Source organism: Chrysemys picta, chromosome 6 (assembly GCF_011386835.1).
Source record: "Chrysemys picta bellii isolate R12L10 chromosome 6, ASM1138683v2, whole genome shotgun sequence".
NCBI lineage: Eukaryota > Metazoa > Chordata > Testudines > Emydidae > Chrysemys > Chrysemys picta.
Genome location: NC_088796.1, coordinates 69,661,059 through 69,680,465, shown reverse-complemented (window position 1 = coordinate 69,680,465; position 19,407 = coordinate 69,661,059). Strand labels below are relative to the sequence as shown.

Sequence of the window (19,407 nt, the reverse complement as noted above, 5' to 3'; positions counted from 1 at the left end):
TCCCAGCTACTCACCACAGGAAAAGGAATGTTGAAATTCTGAGCCAGATAGCAATAGTTATATAGTGACTGGTGATAGGGATATGCATGGCACTGGCCAGCAGGAGTAATGGGACTGTATCACCGTTAGATAGATAGATAGATAGATAGATAGATAGAAAGTGCAGCAATGCACTTTCTTTTCTAGTGGGCTGGCTCCTCTGGCTGGCACAGAGGAGGAGAGGAAGACCCTGCCTCGTCTCTGCCCTAGTAGTTTGTGCCTCAGGGGCAGGAAACAGTCCTTATGGTCATGAATATCCTATGCCAGCATTCACATAATAACTGTTGTTTTATTCTCAGAGTTTAGCCAATGGACATGATAAAGCAGAGCACACACATTGCAGTGAACATAGTTCTCAAACTCTGTCACCTGCTTTAAGTCAGAGTGTCCAGCTCTGCATTTGGATATTTCAATGGCACTTTGCTACCCAGGCAACTGTTCTAAGGCATTAAGAGCATACAGAGCAGCTGCACTGGTTAGTTGAACAATTTTGTAATTGTGTAATTTGTGTTCATAGTTTCAACCTATTATCTACAGAGTAGGTAGATCAAATATAGAAGTGTTGTGTAGGTTGGGAATCAGTAATGTGTCAGTAAATGATGTGTAACAGATGCCAATTACATGCTAAAGGGCTGATTGGGGTGTAGCGTGAAAAACAGGAGTGTCTCTACTCTCCACACCGGTACATTAACTTAAAACTTACCCCTTCTTTTGGCCCTTCAGCATATAAGTGACAACTTAAACTGCCTTATCAACTTGTAACTCTAATTACTTTTCATGGCACCTTGACCCTATTTCTTTTCCATAGACTGTAATTTAGTCTTCTCTCCCCAAAGTCCCAGCAGCCTGAGGGCAATGGTCTCACAGTACATGTTGCTAGGCAAACTTCTCTCGACTTGTGACTCATCTTCTCTTCTCCTACTTCTACTTCTTGATTGGAGAGGAAGAGATGTCAGCAGATGTTTTATCTAGAGAGAGTATCCCTTTAAGAGAGGAGCCCAAATAAAAGGTACACAAATCCTCCTCCCAGTACAGTTGTGAAATTCCCACTACTTAAATGCAATTCCATGAAGAATTTTGAATTCTCTAGAACAGGAGTCTCAAACTCAAATGACCACGAGGGCCACATGATGACTAGTACATTGGCCCGAGGGCCGCATTTACTGACTCCTCCCCGCCACTGCCCTCGGCCCCGCCCCACTCCACCCCTTCCATGAGGCCCCATCCCTGCCCCGCCTCTTCCCACCCCTTCCCTGCCCCCATTCCAACCCCTTCCCTGAAATCCCCACCCCAACTCTGCCCCCTCTCTGCCCCCAGGGGTGTGGCAGGGGCTCAGGGCAGGGAGTTGGGGTTTGGGGTGCAGGAGGGGTGAGGGGTGCGGCAGGGGGTCAGGGTGAAGGGTGCGGCAGGGGGCTCAGGGCAGCGGTTTTGGCTGCAGGAGGGGTTCAGGGGCTGGAATCTAAACTGCTGAACTTCTAGAGCAGGGGTCTCAAACACGCGGCCTGTGGGGTTATTTTCTGCGGCCCGCGAGCTCCTCGCAGCCCCCCCCGCCCTTCCCCAGCCTTTACCTAGAGTGGCTCCAGCCCAACGTGCACTGGGGGCAGGGCAGGCTCCCTGCCTGCCTCCCCTGCCCCCGCGCCGCTCCAGGAAGCGGATGGAACCTGGGGAAGGAGGGGCGCAGGGGTGTGTGTGTGGCTGTTGCTTCGGGCACCGCTCCCAGCAGCTCCCATTGGCCGCGGTTCCCCATTCGCGGCCAATGGGAGCTACTGGGGGCGGTGCCCGAAGCAACAGGCACACATACCCCTGCGCCCCTCCTTCCCCAGGTTCCGTCCGCTTCCCGGAGCGGCGCAGGGGCAGGGGAGGCAGGCAGGGAGCCTGCCCTGCCCCCAGTGCACGTTGGGCTGGAGCCACTCTAGGTAAAGGCTGGGGAAGGGCGGGGGGGGCTGCGAGGAGCTCGCGGGCCGCAGAAAATAACCCCACAGGCCGCGTGTTTGAGACCCCTGCTCTAGAAGTTCAGCAGTTTAGATTCCAGGTCTTGCTGTTTCTATGACTCATTCACATTTCTACAAGACTATTGCCCAACCAGACCTGTAGTTCAATAAGATTTAGGACTACGATTCCAGCATTGCCACTGAGTTTATACTAGCTATATTCTGGATTTACTTTCCATCAATTATGTAATTAGCGACACCTGTGTAATTAGTGCTGACACCTGTGCAACTGTTGCTAGAGCTAAGTTTGTTAGCAGGCTGGCAAGGCAGACTTTACCCAGGAGGGTTCATTTCCCTTTGAGTCACTTTGGCTTGTTCACTGTCCCTTAACTACTGTTTGCTTGAAGATAAGTTTCTACCTATGACTCACTAGCTCCATTGTATAGTCTAGTCTATTGAGAATCTCAGGAGCCATCTACATTTCCTGCACAAACCTAAATCTACCCTCCTCAAGCCACCTGTGTCCTTTCAGCATTTTATATTCCATTTGTTTTCTTTTCAAGTCTGACACAAACTCTTTAGTCCCCCAGTTGCATGTGCATGTCTGCAACATTGCACAGTAAGGTTTCTGTGAGAATAGGGCTTTTTTTCTTAAGGTGGTCAAACAGAGTGACCACTACAATTGTAAGTAAACACCAGTAAGTAAATTACTATGGCAGCAGGAAATGTTTGTCAGTTTCTGGAATGCTTGCCAACCCATAGCAGGAAGTGCTTATGCACAATTGTTACTATTTAAAACTACACTTCGATCAGCAGAGTGGGAAAGAAAAGTTGTAGATGCATACGTACAGACCTGGTTGGGAATTTTTCAGCAAAACTTTTCACTGGAAAATGCTAATTTGTTGAAACAAACTATTTGCAGAAAAGGGTTGATTTCAACAAAATTCCCATTTCAAAACACTTTTGAAAAAGTGTTTTGAAATTTTCAAACCAAGCTTTGACATTTTCCAATTTCTAACAGGTTCTATTTAAATTTGACTTTGTTTTGAAATTTCTTATTTTTTTAACTATAAATTTATATATCAGCAAGATTGAAATCAAGACAAGGTTTGAAAATTATGGAAAACAAAACATTGGATTGATCCGATCAAAAAATGTTGGTTCCCCACAATTTGAGGTTTCCACTTTTCATCCCAATGCTGAATGGGAAAACTGTTCCCCCCCCCAGCTCTAGACACATAGTGATCCACATACTGAAATGCAGTAATCATAGTAATTCAGTAGAATTCTCTTTATTGGGACCCAGAAGGGACGAGTCCTATCAATTACTTTTGATACAACTCACTCTGCCAATGAACACAGAGGCGGCTCATATAACACCCCAATACGGTGAGCTCCATTAGCTGCCCATCCTTTTTCTTGATTGAATTTAATATTCTAAGTTATCTGGGGCACAGACCATCATTTGAAATATTTTTGTACAGTGCCTAGCACAACAGAGTACCCTTGGTTGTGGCCTAAGGTTCTACAACAATATAAAATGTTAAATAGTGATAGTCCTCATTTACAAGACACTGCACAGGGTAGGCTCAAGCTACTTCAAAGGCTGCCTAGCCATCCATTACCTTGTAAACAGCACACAGAAATGCTTATAGACCAACGCATAAGATTCTCAGATGCAGGTACAGAGTATTTTCTTGATTTACAGCACCTGGATGGCCCTAAAAGTTCAATTACAGAAAATATACACAAAAATCAAGAAGGTTTATTTGTTCACATACACATGTAAAACATATCCTACTTGCAAAGGCTGTGGAAAAGTCTTCCAAAGGGTAGTGATAAGGATGTTATCAAGTCACTCATTTAAAACTAGACTGGACAAAGCATTAGGAAATAGTGTTTGAGCTCACATTGGCAGGAGAGATGGACTAGATGACTTGGTGGGTCTATTCCAGTGGTTCTCAAACTGTGGGTCGGGACCCCAAAGTCGGTCGCAACCCTATTTTAATGGGGTCACCAGGGCTGGAGTTAGACTTGCTGAGGCCTGGGGCTGAAGCCAAAAATCCAAGCCCCACCACCCAGAGCTGACGCCCTCTAGTTTTGGCTTTGCTGCCCTCCTGCCCCAGGGGGGCAGGGCTCAGGCTTCAGTCCCCCTGCCCAGGACAGACTGGCTCAGGCTTCAGTCCCCCTGCCCGCAAGAGGGGCTCGGTCTTCAGTCCCCCTGCCCGGGGTCATGTAGTAATTTTTGTTATCAGAAGGGGGGTGCGGTGCAATAAAGTTTGAGAAACCCTGGTCTATTCGATCTCCATTTTCTGTGTTTGTATCCTATTTCCCATTTAGTGTTGGAAAGAGTCCCTGGATCCTGTAATCTTTTGTCAAAGACAGTGGTGTTTGAACAACAGCGAGTTTGACCAAACACCATTGTAAATCAGAAGTGACTCAGTTGAAGTCAATGGACTGGCAAAACCAGTGCAAGATCAGAATTGGGTTCACATCCTTGATCCAAACCTTTTGAGGTATACCTCTACCCCGATATAACGCGACCCGATATAACACGAATTCGGATAGAACACGGTAAAGCAGTGCTCCGGGGGGGGGGGGGGGGGTAGGGAGAGAGGCTGCACACTCCGGTGGATCAAAGCAAGTTCGATATAACGCGGTTTCACCCATAACGCGGTAAGATTTTTTGGCTCTTGAGGACAGCGTTATATCGAGGTAGAGATGTAGTCAATGAAGGAGATGCCCTGGCTGAATTTTTGAAATGCTGTAATTTAGCTTTTATAATCTGATTGTGCATTAACAAGTTCTAAAAAAAGTGCTAGGCTGAGCTCCCAGGAGCTACCATTTGGTGTGCTGTATTATTTTTATTCCAACAGGTACAATAAGCTTCTTTCTGTCCTCCAAGATGCCTGTTCGCGACTGAGTAAGTAAACACTAAAACTGCCTTGTACATTTAAAATGAGAATATAACCCTCTTAAACGATTTATTTTATTATCAGGACTCGTATAAAGGTTGAATAAGGTGGGTCAAATGATCTCTCTTCAGAGGCAGACCCACACTGGAGAGATGGAGGAGGTGTAGGGGGATGGTAAGCAGGGCTGGCTCCACGTTTTTTGCCGCCCCAAGCAAAAACATTTTCCTGCGCCCCTTGGCCCTGTCCCAACTCCGCCCCTTCCCCGCCCCATTCCAACCCCTTCCCCAAATCCCCAGCCCTGCCTCCTCCCCCGGGTGTGCCTCATTTCCCCTCTTAGCCCTCCCTCCCAGGCAAGCCTGGGAGGGAGGGGGGAGAAGCAGAGCGGCTGTGTGCTCTGGGGAGGAGGCGGAGGTGAGCTGGGGGTTCCTCTGCCCCCCCCAGGGTTACTTCCTGCGGCCCTCCCCGTGCCCCCCACCGCCACAGCTCACCTCCGTTCCGCCTGCTCCCCTGAGCGTGCCGCCGCTGATCCGCTTCTCCCCCCTCCCTCCCAGGCTTGCCACAAAACAGCTGATTCGTGTGGCAAGTCTGGGAGGGAGGGGGGAGAAGCGGAGCGGCGGCGGCGTGCTCAGGGGAGCAGGCAGAGCGGAGGGGAGCTGCAGCGGTGGGGGCGGTTCTTCTGCCCTCCCCAGGGTTACTTCCTGCGGCCCTCCCCGCGCCCCCCACCGCCGCAGCTCACCTCTGCTCAGGGCCAGCTCCTGGCTTTTTGCGCCCCAAGCCAAAAAAAAAAAAAGATCCGGAGTGCCGCCCCTTGGAAAGTCCCACCCCAAGCACATGCTTGGAGCGCTGGTGCCTAGAGCCGGCCCTGATGGTAAGGCCCTAGTCCTGAGCTGCTATGGGCCCTGAGATGCAAAACATCTAAATCTGGCTTAAAATCAGCAACTGGAGGATTTTCCCTGTGTAGGGGAATTCTTAGGGACCACAGAGCTGCAATGGTGGCTCTAATGCCACAGCTGTCATGGTCAGGGAAAGGAGGTGTGGCTGAGGCAAGCTGAAAACTTGGATCCCTGGCTGCTACAATGGACCCTCAGGGACCAGATGTCCCAGGGTCAGGAGAAATCAAAGGACATCACTTCCCCTGGCTTCATAGCCGAGGTACAAATGAAGGACCTGAGTTGCCTCTCACTGATGTAACTTCAATTAAACCTCTTCCTGCCCAGGCCCATTGTGAAGTTTGTATACCCCACCCCAAAATGCACATGCATAACACCCATTAATGTGAATGTGATACACAAGTGCAACCCCCAAGTAAAGTACACAATTTTTCATGTTGACTGGACAATAGATTATGCACAATGAGATGGTTGTCTGCATGTCTGAAAATCAGGTCACTTATTTGTTAGGTGCTAAATATGGACCCATTTTTGAAAGTCTTGGCCTATACATTTCAGAATATGCATTGGCAATTTCATTTAAAACCCCTCATGCTCTGGGACTGGAACATGAAGAAAACAGTTTTTAAAGAAAGAGGACTGAATGTGGGATTAACTGTGAAATTGCTTTCAGGAATACATCACTTTTTGATTTGTATTCTTCTTACCTAATAGAATAATATGCTTCTTCCTGCCTGTGCCAGCAACCCTTAAGCCCCAGAACATACTAAGAAATGCAGCAAATCAGAGATGTAGCCAAAGACTATTTGAGGTGGGCAGAGAACTCTTCAGAACATTCTCCATGTTGTAAGTGAATTAACAAAATGGTGAAATCTCCTTCCTTCTGCAGTAGTACAAATTTAGTTATACCTATGATGGCTGCAGCTATGTTTGACACAATGTTGTAGCTGCATAATAGAGATTGTCTGCTTCAGAGGAATTGACACAGTCGTTTCATAAGTACATAATCCTCAGTGATTAAACCAGTTAATTCAAAAACAGTGCTTCTGAATAATGCACTCACACTCAGGGAAACTTTTCTGGGGGTCTGTCTGACATATATGCTAGTCAAGAATTTCACTGCCACATATTACTTGAGTATGTATGGCCAGATTCTGCCTGGCCCTTGTGTGGGGCATGGAAGTTTAGCATGGCATGCAGGACCAGATTAACTCTCCTGTGGGCCCGGGTCTATTAGATTTTTGTGGGGCCCTTGTATACAAGTATTTTTCCTGGGAGGGAGTTTGGTGCAGGAGGGGGCTGGGGCAGGGGATTGGTGTGCAGGATGGGATGCGGGGGCTGGGAGGGAGATTGGGGTACAGGAGGGGAAATTTTGACCTGGGGCAGGTGGTTGGGGTGGAGCAGGGTCCAGGAGGGGGTTTGAGGTGCAGACTCCGTCCGAGAGACACTTACCACAGGTGGCTCCCGGCCAGCGGCACAGCAGGGCTCAGGCAGGCTGCCTGCCTGCCACAGCTCCACGCTGCTCCGGGAAGCGGTTGGCTGCTGGCCATCTCTGCATGCCCTGGGGGAGGGGGAGAGTGTGTCTCCATGCGCCACCCCCGCAGTGCACGGAGACGGTGCTGGGGACGGGGGCAACGCGCGAAGCTGCCTCCTCTCCCCCCCACACCAGGGGCCACAGAAACCTGCCAACCACCATCTGCTTCTGGGAGCGGCATGGGGCCAGGCCAGGCAGCCCACCCCGGAGATCATTGCCTATGATTTATTTTTGAGGAGTTCCCCTTGAACCAGTGCCCTGGGCTGCAACCCCTAAAGCCCCTGCCTTAATCCGGCCCTGATGGCATGGGAAGAGCATACAGGACTGTCTCCTTCACCTTGTGGGGCCCTCACATATGGGCCAGTCTTGTTTCTTTTGCTTTGTACAAGAGACAGGTAATATGAAGGCATCCTGTGGCACAATAGGGTCCAAATAACTGTGTTTAATCCCTTAACAATATACAACATGAAAGGCCTAGCTATGCATAGCTGCTCTGGCAGGGTCCTGTTGGTATCTGAAACACAGAAGAGTGAGGGCCACAAGAAGAATCACACAATTTAAAAGGCTAGTAACCTATTCCTATTCATTACAGCCATGCAGAATTGCAACACTTAAGCACTAGAGTTCAAGTTTGTTTTGACGATGTGGCTTCTTAATGTATGTGCCCAGACCTCTCAACCCCTAGCCAACCTGAGGATATACATTCCTAGCAGCAAGGCTGCAGTGTTAAAAGCCTGTTCAATGTGCCTATCCCAAGTGGGTTCTCTGTTCTCACGGACATTACAGAAGTTATAGCTATGAATCTCAGGCAACACCAGGCAATACCAGTTTTTCTAATTTTCCCCCTTTGCTTGGCCTTGGTTCTATGAGAGAGCAATTGGTACTACAATGGCTCTGAGTAGTGAGTGACCCCTTGCCATGAAGGACATTATCATGTGGATATTTGCTGTTAATTGCTGTCATCCTATTCATTTTGGATTTGACAGGCCTAGACTCATACACTGATATTTTCAAGTACATCAGAGCATATCAGTTTTGGGTACAAGCGGCAAACCATTTCTTCACTATGGAAAGAATGATATGTGAAACTGGAAAGAAAGCAAAACCGAGAAGCAGTAGGCCAAAGAGCAGCTAGTCTTGGAAGGGGATTGGGCACCATGGAAGGGCTGTTGAGAAAGCCATGGAGGCAGGGGGCCTAAATGAGGCATTGTACCTCTGCATAGCATGGAGGGCTTGGCCCTCAGACTGGCATATAGGGCAGGAAAATCAGAAGGGAAATCCAGGTGATCTAGGAGTCTATGGATACAAGGGTCCTAAATCCCACTGAGGTAATTTCAGAGGGGCAGCAGCTGATAATCAAGCCTAAATGGGAGCGCAAATACCTGAGGGATGAAGGGTGAATTCCCTCTCCAAGCTTCGTGCTGCAGAGCTATTTTCACCCCACCTGTATAGCACCCATTAATAAAAGCTGAAGGAACAGGAACAAATATGAATAAAGTTGGGGCCTAGTCTGTGCACAAGAGTTTAACTCCCCTTATTTTGGTAGGAGCTGGCATGTGTCCACTCCCCACCCCTCCGCCCCACCCCCCAGTGCTCACTAAACTTTAATCAATTTAATTACTGTACATATTAGTGCTAATGCCAATTCAGGATGCATTTTAAAGACCATTTATTTAAACTGGTACAATCCCAGAAGTGTCCACACAGGGATTTGCCTTGCTTTAACAATAGTGATTTTTGTACCAGTTCAACTAAAATCCATTTAATTTATGTGTAGACAAGACAAATATTTGATGGGCAGGACTAGCTGAGGAAGTGTGTGTTGAAAGATGGAGAAGCATTCTGTTTGTGGGAGTATCCCCTCTCCCCCTGGCTAGTCTAAATAAGTTTATATGCCTAATTCTGTACCAATAGTAGGCGCTGACTGGGGGGGTGCTCTGGGGCTGGAGTCCCATGAGGAAAAAACAGTGGGTTCTCAGCACCCACCGGCAGCCCCACCGATCAGTTCCTCCCCCTCTACCCCCAGTGCCTTCTGCCCACCAGCGGCTCCACCGCTCAGCGCGTCCCCCTTACAGTGCCTCCACTGCCACTTTAACACCCCCTTCTTCAAGGAGAAATGGAGACTAAGCTTGTCACTTGAAAGGTATGCACTCTGGGGACTGGTAAGGTCTCAGCAGGAGCAGCCTACCCAGGGACTGTGACAGGAAGAAACATGTTTTGCTATTGACATCAAGGAAGGGGCCTTAAGTTAGGCAAATGGTATATTCGAAAATAAGAAATCCTAAGTGCATTTTTCAAAGTTAATTACTCTAGCATCCTAGAGGTCAGGGCCATATTGTGCTATGTGAGGTACAGACGCATGGATAAACAGTGTCTGCCCCAGAGACCTAACAATGCAAGTAAAAGCAAAATGCAATAAGTCTAACAATAGCAAAGGAGGGAGAACAAGGTTAGCAATAATGTGACAGGGTTACTTAGACTGGTCATGTGTGCATAGTAGTAGTTCTGCTGCCTATTACTTCATTGATGTTTGTTGCCCAGGCCCAGCCATCCCACTATCTAGCATTTGGCTTTGATAAAAAGAGCACACTGAAACTCAAACTTCTTAAGACATGAGACTCCTACTTAGATATAAGCTTCCCCCCCCCCGCCACCTTCAGGCTGCCTGCCTCATATGTGGTTGGGAAGCCATCAGGGCTCCCAGCTACTGTCCAGAGACAGGAGTGGGCCCTGCATGTACAAGCGAGCAGAAAGCCCACTGATCAGTTATGAAGCACATGCTTGGATATTACTATGCTTATGACTGTGGTCAATTATGGGCTCCATTATCAAACTCCCTGTTCAGTTACCCACATCCATCCATCTCCCAAGGCCCCAAGAGAGCCAAGTCTGGATCAGCGGACATATTTGAGTTTGAGGCTGTAAAGGAACTATATCCCTAGGTGTGCTGGAAAGATTATGTACACTGGAGACCTGTGCCCCCTCCCCCAAACACTGGTTCCACAGGAAGCGCTGGGGGGGATGGGAAGAACAAGGCAGGGTGGGGGCAGGGCTTGGGGTAAGGGGTGGAGTGGGGGCAGGGCCAGAGGCAAAGTGAGGGTTGAGCACCCCCTTGGAACGCAGGAACTCGGCACCTGTGGCTGCACCTTCTAATGTATTCTCTGACCCCAACGAGACAAACTTTTCATTACATGGCTGAGGATGTAGCATAAACATACTGCAGTGATATTCAAACAGCATAGCACCCTCTGACCAGTCACAAGAATTAACTAATAAAGTCATAAAAAGGAAAAAGTGTCCATTTCTCCTTGGGATGGAATCCCACAACCCTGCCACTTTAACACCCCCTCCCTCCCAAAGAGGCAGTTAACCCAGTTGCAAACTCTGTTACGTAGTGGGTCTAATGGTTTGGAATCTTCAAGAGTTTCCTTCCTGGAACCTGTGGACAATAACACTAGGCAGTAACCCAGAAGCTGCTGCTTCAAAAAAAAGTTGGATTTATTTTGCTAAAAGGTATACAGGCCTAGGCAAATGAATTTAAAACAGACCTACATGCATATTGTCTTACCGATGCTTGGCATCCCCTGAGACCTTAGGTAGATGTAACTTAGCTTTGGTCTTCAGCATTCCTTCTGGGCACCAAGCTATAGCCTGCTTGAGGTGTGGCGAGTCTAATTGTCAGACTTATAAATAGCTCCTAATACCTTTACAGGAACCTAGTGAATTTTCAGAAGTGCCTAAGCACCTAATTAAGTGACTTGCCCAAGGTCACATAGGAAGTCTTGGGCAGAGCAGGGACTTGAGGTCACAGTTCCTGAGTCCTAGGCTATTGCCCTAACTACTGGACAATCCTGTCTCTTTGAGAGATTATAGCAATGCAGAACTGTTAAAGAACTCCAATGTCTCAAAGAACTGTTCAGAAATGGGTAAGCATTCGCATCCCCAGTGTAGATCAGGAGCAATGAGGCACAGGAGTTTAAGGTCAGGGTTTCAGTTAATTTTGACAAAAGATACATCGGCTCTGATCTTCAAATGTACTAAGTGCTCACAACTCCAGCTGGAAGTTAATGGGAGCTTCAGGTATTTGGCATGTCAAAGTTGAGAACCAAAAAGAGGCTCTCAATCAGCATACGCTCTGGAAGTTTTAGTCTTTGACTTGCCTAGTGTTAATGGCAAACTACTCCTGACTCCCAGTCCTGTGCTCTACCCACTAGTCCACATTGCCTCTAGTATAGACAGTGTAGGTTTGTGGTGGTAAAGTCAATACATTTTCAATACTTAGGTTTATTTGGAAACACGAGTAGTAATGGAAAGTATTATGGAAATGCTGGAGGCAAATCCACTAAGTCCCAGATTGAAGGTTTTCCAGTTTTTTGTTTTGCCAAGAAGAAACAAGTTGCCATTTCAGGTCAACTCAAAGGAAAAAGTTTCAGATTAGAGCTGACTGGACAAATTAAGTTAGTAATTAGAAGGTAGACGATCTGGCTAAAAAGCAGCTCCTAGTTACTGCCCAGAGGGTTTCCCAAATTCCTGTCTAAATTATTCTTTATAAAGGTTCCTGTAGTTGAGACAGTATCACAAAAAGGTAAAAGCATCAGAAGGGAGTACACTGGAATAATCAGGAACTTTCCAGAATGAGCCACATCCCATAATGTGGGGGCTTCAATTTGAGTACCTCTTTCAAAAATGTTGGCATGTATAGTAACATCTGTACATTTGGCTTGCTTCAGTAGGCTTTGTTCGGTAGAACAGAGCTCAGGAGGGTGTACACCGTTTTAGCACAGGTACTTTTTACCTTTTAGGAAAGATGACTGTAATATCGACTTCCTTATTTATTTTTATTTTTTTAAACAGAAGTCCTATGGAAGATAATCATATGCACAGGGTACATCTATGCTACAGGAAAAAAAACACTGAACTTAATGTTTGTTAGCTCAAATATATAAGCTCAGCCATGACCTAACATTATACATTGGCTTAGGCCAAGGTGAACAATTGAGAAGCTTTAGCAAACTTATTTGAATGCTTTTAATATAAATGATTTAGCCAATTACAAATGCTATAATCCAGGTTGGATTTTTCACAATTTTTGAGTGGTAACTGTGAGCTCCATGTCTTGCTATTTGTAATGGCACAAGAAAGAAAAAGTGGTTTGGCAAAATAATGAAAAAGGTAGAAAAATATCATCAGATTTGCCTTATGTTTTGAAGAGTTGCTAAATAGCACTCTTCGGCTGCAGGCTCCTTTGCTTGCTGTGTTCATTTAAATGCAACTAGGTTGGCGTCACAGGTTTCTCAAACTACATGTACATTCATCTAACCAAATAAATCAAAGTTCTATCAAAGAATCACTGAGTGACTGTGCTGTTTCTTGCTTCATAACTAAATCCAAGAGAGTAAAAGGAGTTCATTGTGGTTTTGTAAAGGATTTCCAGAGAAACACTGATTTCAGGACAACATCTGCGACAACTGAAATATAAGCAAGAGATGAAACAGTGGAGAAAGACAAAATAGAACAGATGCTTATAGATATTTGAGATTATTCCTATGTTACACTCATGTGGAAGTCTCATTCTGGTGCATATTCTTCTCCCTGTGCATGACAGTGACTTAATGTTATTGAGAATTATATGTGCCTTTTGAATGGAAAATAGGATATAGGTGACTTAAGGGAACATTATTGTGTTATTTGTCTCTTGCAAGGAAAATACAGAATACTAAGGGTCCCTGCGCCAATCCCAATACACCACTGTGTAAGAGGACCATAAATAGCCCACAGGGAGCAAAGGGAGAATTCCCTCAGTGCAGACAAAGCATAAGGACTCTGTAAGAAGCGCTACACTGATCCCCTGCATAAACCCTAGCACAGGGAGCATGCTGGAACAGCTCTGTAGCCTACGGCACCATGTGGATTCTTGGCTGCTCTGGATTGCACTTGTCATAAAAAGTTTTTCATCAGAAGTCCTCCCCTCAACTTTTTGAAGTGTCCCTCACATCCTATATACTTCAAATCCCCATTTTAAAAAGTATTTAGGTCAATCTATTTTTCCCCTCCCACACTGAAAAATAAAAATGAATGCCACTCTTTATAAGTCTATGCCTTCAATGATGACTCTACAACCCAACTGCCTCCAAGTCATACCCTCAGTCACACCTGTTCAGACTCATTATCTCTCAGTTGTGGTGTAGAGGCATGAACTAGAAGATAGCGTGGTTGAAAACATTTGTGGTCTGCAGGACGTTTATTATAGGTGATAATGGGCGACTTTGGAAACCCAGGCTGGCTTTGCTAGAAAAGTAAACTCATCTCTTTACTTATAAGCTATGCAAGTTTGATCTGGAATTAGTGAGAAACACAAAACCGCATAGTGCTGTTTTTACGGCAATACTTTACAAAGTAGAGCTAAACTAAGCTGATGAGACAAGTTAGCATGCAAGCACAAAAGGAAATTTTTGAAACCCTTATAACTCAGCCACAAACTGGCTTTTTACCAGACCATCGAAGGCCACAATTCAATATTTTGCCATTTATCATCCTTTGTCCTTCAGTAAGTTTTCAGTCCAAATGACAATGTTTATATCAAAGACACTTTGAATTAGTTTCTAGGGTATTATTTTTGAGTAACACTTTACCAAAATCCAAGGATATCACATCTAGCTCTACAGCTGGTGTTTAGACGATTTCTTCTTCGTCCACTAATCATGTAATTCTGTCAAAAACAAGCATATCATATTTGCCTGGCAAAACGTATTCTTTATAAATCCATGCCTATTGCTCATGCTTGTTACTCTAGAAGTTGAAGAATTTCCCCCCCTTCTTTAAATTGGTAATATTATTCTGTAGTGATAGATGATAGACTCTCCTTCTGTGAAAGGTTATCTATCTGATAACCACGAGAGTGCCATCTGTATAATGAGGCTGTGCTGATAAGGAAATAAGAAAAGCCTGCAGGTAGAAAAGACGCACAGGGCTTCCAGCAGATCTCCATGATCCATGCTTATATTGGGGATCTGTGGGGGGTTTTCGGGGACCACCCAATTCCTATGCCTAGAAGGGACAAGGGCAAGGCAGTGTCTGAATGACAACTGTTAAGGAAGTGTCACTGTGATGGTCTCTCCTCCTTGCTGTGACTTCTCACTCGCTCCATTGGATTCTCTTCTACATCCCAGCAGGTTTTTCCCCTCTGGGCCACATAGGATCTTCTCTGCATTAGCTCCCTGTGTCTTTAATGTAAATACTAAAAGTGTATTAGTGCAGCATGTAGAGACCCCCCCAAACTGAGGTTGGAATCCCATTGTGCTAGGTGCTATACGGATACAGTTCCTGCGCCAAAGAGCAAATCTAACAAGACAAGACAAAGGAGGTCAAGAAGGGGGGGGGGGACAGACAGAGAAGGGACATTATTTGCCTAATATCACACACCAGGTTAGTGATAGTCAAGAGAAGGATTCAAGACTCCTGACTAGAGTGCTCTATCCACTAGTCCACGCTGCCTCCTAGTTCCGTTAGTGTCAATAGGGCTACTCACATGCATGAAGTTACTGTTTATGCCTTGGAAAGACTAGGGCCTATGTCAAGAGTAGCAACAGAACCCAGTTTCTTCTTGATTCTCACCCATCTGCTCTGGCCACTTGGCTATAACTCATTGCTAGCAGACATGAAAATAGTGATGAAACTAGAACCCTTGCTATCTAAAGCTAAAACATTCTTAGCATTCAAATCTTTGCATAGATTTTTGGGCAGTTAAACACAATTAAAAGAAAATTTTCACATATGTAAACAAGTGCAGTGCAGTGTGTGTAGAGACCTGGATGTATTATCACTCATTATCTATGTTAAGATTTCTTCTCTGTGCCTCAGAAGAATGCGTCTATTACATCAGTAGTCTTTGGCAGGACCTTGATGGTTAATAGGACATGACCTGAACTTATTCTTGTGCAACAAACAAATACTGTAAAACCCAGAATAAACTGGCTGACTTTCAAACTATTTCTTGGAAAGTGTTTAAGTATTTTCCAAAAGGCAACACTAATGTAGCAAGTTGTCCAGCTTGGCATGTTAACAAGACAGACATGCCAGAAGTCCAGTCCGATTTGCCAGCGTCAAGACTCTAAAGCGTAAGTGGCCATGTGCAAGATGCCATTCTGTAAGCCAGAGATTAGTATTAGTCATTTTCTCTTATGAGAAAACAATGCAGCAAGCAAGCTAAATGCTTTCCAGCTAAGTACACTGTAAGCTCCCTGGCAAAGCAGTATTTAGTTGCTTTTTAAGCCATAAGTGAACATCTCATTTATGGTGGATGTTTTCTCAACTGCAGTTCAGTTTTATTACTTAGTCCTGCCTTGAGTACAGGGGACTGGACTAGATGACTGCTTGAAGTCCCTTCCAGTCCTACAGTTCTATGATTCAAAGGCAGTAAGAGTTCAAGTGACTGGAAACTAGAGGTGAACATAGAATATCAGGGTTGGAAGGGACCTCAGGAGGTCATCTAGTCCAACCCCCTGCTCAAAGCAGGACCAATCCCCAGACAGATTTTTGCCCCAGATCCCTAAATGGCCACCTCAAGGATTGAACTCACAACCCTGGGGGTAATAGGCCAATTCCTACCCCCGCTTTCCTTGTGGCAGACCAAGGAAGCCACAGGTTTCAGCTAACTATGCTGTCATGATTGCTTCACAAGCTTTTGACATTCCCAAGTGAGTTTTCATGTTAGCTTAAGGATCTAATGCATGACCAACACAACTCCATCCACTGGTGCACAAGACAATTGTTTGCCAGAAACAGTGCTGGTCTGTGGTTTGATAAAGCTATCTGGCCTTTTGAGGCTAGCCAAGTACACCTGATGCTTGTGGTATTTTGACACTTCTGATTCTGGTCCTGCTGAAACTACAATACGTAGAACAGCATGAAAATGGTAAAAGCATAGTTGGAGAGACGGGAAAGGTTCAAGTCAGTTCTTACTTTGTGGCATGTTTCCCATATGGTTTTCATTTGAAAGCTGTAATGTACATTAGAGTCCATGGGGTGTGTTTTGTATAGTATACTTAAATAGCGTATTTTAGGACAGATATCTTCTCTTCTGATTCCTCTTGCCATGCAATTTAGATGTAGTGATTATCATTCCCAATGATGCACTTACTGATATAAATCCCTTCCATACTAATTTGATTACAGATTTTTCTTTGTTAATAGAATGTCCTTAAAAGGGAGCCAAGGAAAACAACTTGCAGTGACAAACACCCTTCAGTAAATTTTTGCTTTAAACTGTGTTTCTGTCGTCAGTATTATATCTTCTTACATTTATTAGCTATAGTAATAAGCAAATATGCTTACACCTATAAAAAATTCAAATGCCATTTCTGTAAATGGAAATACCGCCATTAAAATGTAAGCCAGTAGCATGTTGTGCCAACATACAGTACTATTTACCTTGTAATAAGTATACACTACCACAAAGAACCTGATAGAAGGGGGAGGCGGGGGAGTTCACCACACTCTCTCTCCTGCCTAATAGGTTAGATGTCTATATATCACTGTATTGAGAAAAATACCTTTTTTTGGGGGGGGGGGAGGAGGGGAAAGTATAGTCTTTGTGACTCATTGAGGTTTGAGCATATTGACCTATTTTTACATTTGACTCAGGAGCTTTCTAGAAAGCTGTGATGCTGTACTATAACTGCCAATGTACACTTTATAGAGTACTGGCAAAAGAGAAAAGCTCCTCTGGACTGTAGAAGATTGGGTAATACAGCCAAGTGTTTAGAGTGGCCTCCTCCAAAGTGCTTCAAGTTTACCCCCCCCAACAACTTGAATGCCAGGTGGGATTAGGGTCAACACTACCCCCTCGTCTTGTGCACCCTCACTTGGGATGGCCAATATGACACCTGAGGTCTGACTCTTTTTAAATGAGGTTGAGACTCAAACTCTCATTTCATTTTCATCATGCCCAAATATCTCAAGTTGGTACCCCCAAACTGAGACAAGATTAAACACAGTGGGATCCTTCAGGTTGACAGTCCTTCATCTGCTGCACAATAGTCTCCATTACACCTATGAAAATATCAGCCAGTGATGCTTGTTGTCATTCTTTGTGCTGTGCACACACTGTAAAGGCTTGCAAGCACCAGCAAAGTGATGATGTCCATTGGGAAAGATGCATTTCTTGCATCTTTCTCCCCACCCCCCATGTGTCAGGGATTGTTCTGGCATGAGCTGTGCCATGACTTTCTGGCTCAGGACTCTTCTTGTATTATTTTGCATTCTTCATTTGTCTACAGTGACTTCCTACCCTCCCTAAGCTCATTCTGGAAAGTCCCTAAACTTCAGTGTGGATTGAGTGACTTCTGGAAATTCTAATTGCCATGTCGCTGATTAATTCCCAGTAGCCTAAGCTTTTTGTTCCAAATTCCAACAATTGGCTCTTATCAGGGACTTGGTTGGCCCTCAGAATTGCAATAGTGGCTCTTCATCTTTTGTTCAGTCACAGACTCTATAATGAGATTATGTTCCCCCAGATTGAAAACATCTCTCTATATTTCATTTTACCTGGAGTGCAGTACTGCTCAGATTTCTGTAATATACTTTGTTAGGCACCTGTAGGTAAGTTAACTGAAAAAAAAACACATCTAGTGTATCAGAACCTGTTTGTCAGAAATAAAGCTGCCTTCTGACTGGCCCCTACTGCTCACCAATAATCAGCAGTGCACTATAGTTCTGGTGGAGCTTTTAGCTACTCCATTCTTCACTCAGGTTAATTTCTGTTTCCTCCTGGTACCATGTGGTGTCCAGTAATCATTCTAGGCCCAAGGTGCTTTATTACACGACCATGGGCTTCTGCAGCATCCCTTCCTAAGACTTCCTGTCTCAGAAGTCATACCCCTTACAGGTACAGTTCCTAACACCACAAATATCAATGATAGCTTTGTAATTTAGGGCCATATTCTGATAGGTGATAATCACAATGCATAACGAGTAGTCCCACTGAGACAATAGGACTACTCATGGTGTGAAAGATACTATTCAACATGAAGAGGAATCAGATAATCTGTCCCTTCTGGGGCCAGCTCCTCAGGTGGCATAAATCAGCATAGTTTCATTGAAGTTCACTGGAGCTATGGAGATTTTTGCTGGAGGTCTTTAACAGGGTTAATTTCTTCAGTGTGCTGAAAATCTGCTACAGAGGGGAAATGGTTACACTAGACTCTTAATACATTACTAACAAAGTGCTGTTTAAGTCAATTAGCCAGCAGTTACTGCTGATAAGCTTGGGTCAAGTATAGTTTAATGTATTGTGTACCCCTTACTAACATTGAATATCCTGAGTTTTTGGCAAGGAGTATTATCTAGGTCTAAGCAAAAAAAGTGTTACTTCACTTCGTAGGTCACCACAAATTAGTAACCCACAATTGTTTTAAGTAGTCTAGTTTCATATATGCTCCTCTCTTGCCCCCCATGTAGTGAAGAAATGGCTCTCAAGTATACATGAATTTATCCTCAACATCCTTGTGAGGATAAACTAGGTTCACCGGGGGAAGGAGACCAAAGCCCTGAGGTAAGTGGGGAAATGGGATCCTGGGAGGAAGCACAAGCAGGAGAGCGCAAGAGGGGAGGACTCCTGTCTCATGCTGAGAAAGAGGGACGATCATTGAGTTATCTTAAGTGCCTATACACAAATGCAAGAAGCCTGGGAAACAAGCAGGGAGAACTGGAAGTCCTGGCACAGTCAGGGAACTATGATGTGATTGGAATAACAGAGACTTGGTGGGATAACTCACATGACTGGAGTACTGTCATGGATGGATATAAACTGTTCAGGAAGGACAGGCAGGGCAGAAAAGGTGGGGGAGTTGCGTTGTATGTAAGAGAGGAGTATGACTGCTCAGAGCTCTGGTATGATACTGCAGAAAAACCTGAGAGTCTCTGGATAAAGTTGAGAAGTGGGAGCAACAAGGGTGATGTCGTGGTTGGAGTCTGCTATAGACCACCAGACCAGGGGGATGAGGTGGACGAGGCTTTCTTCTGGCAACTAGCAGAAGTTGCTAGATCGCAGGCCCTGGTTCTCATGGGAGACTTTAATCACCCTGATATCTGCTGGGAGA

General features: G+C 45.2%; 1 long non-coding RNA gene across 1 annotated transcript in view; it reads right to left on the bottom strand.

Moving 5' to 3' along the window:
• Positions 1 to 868: 868 nt before the first annotated feature.
• Positions 869 to 19,407, bottom strand: part of LOC135972388 (uncharacterized) — a 31,893-nt gene continuing 13,354 nt past the window's right edge. The window contains exons 3-4 of the long non-coding RNA XR_010588825.1: positions 3,596 to 3,691; positions 869 to 1,007 (exon numbers count right to left, since the gene is read on the bottom strand). This is a non-coding gene — a long non-coding RNA (uncharacterized LOC135972388). The remainder of the gene's footprint in view (positions 1,008 to 3,595; positions 3,692 to 19,407) is intronic.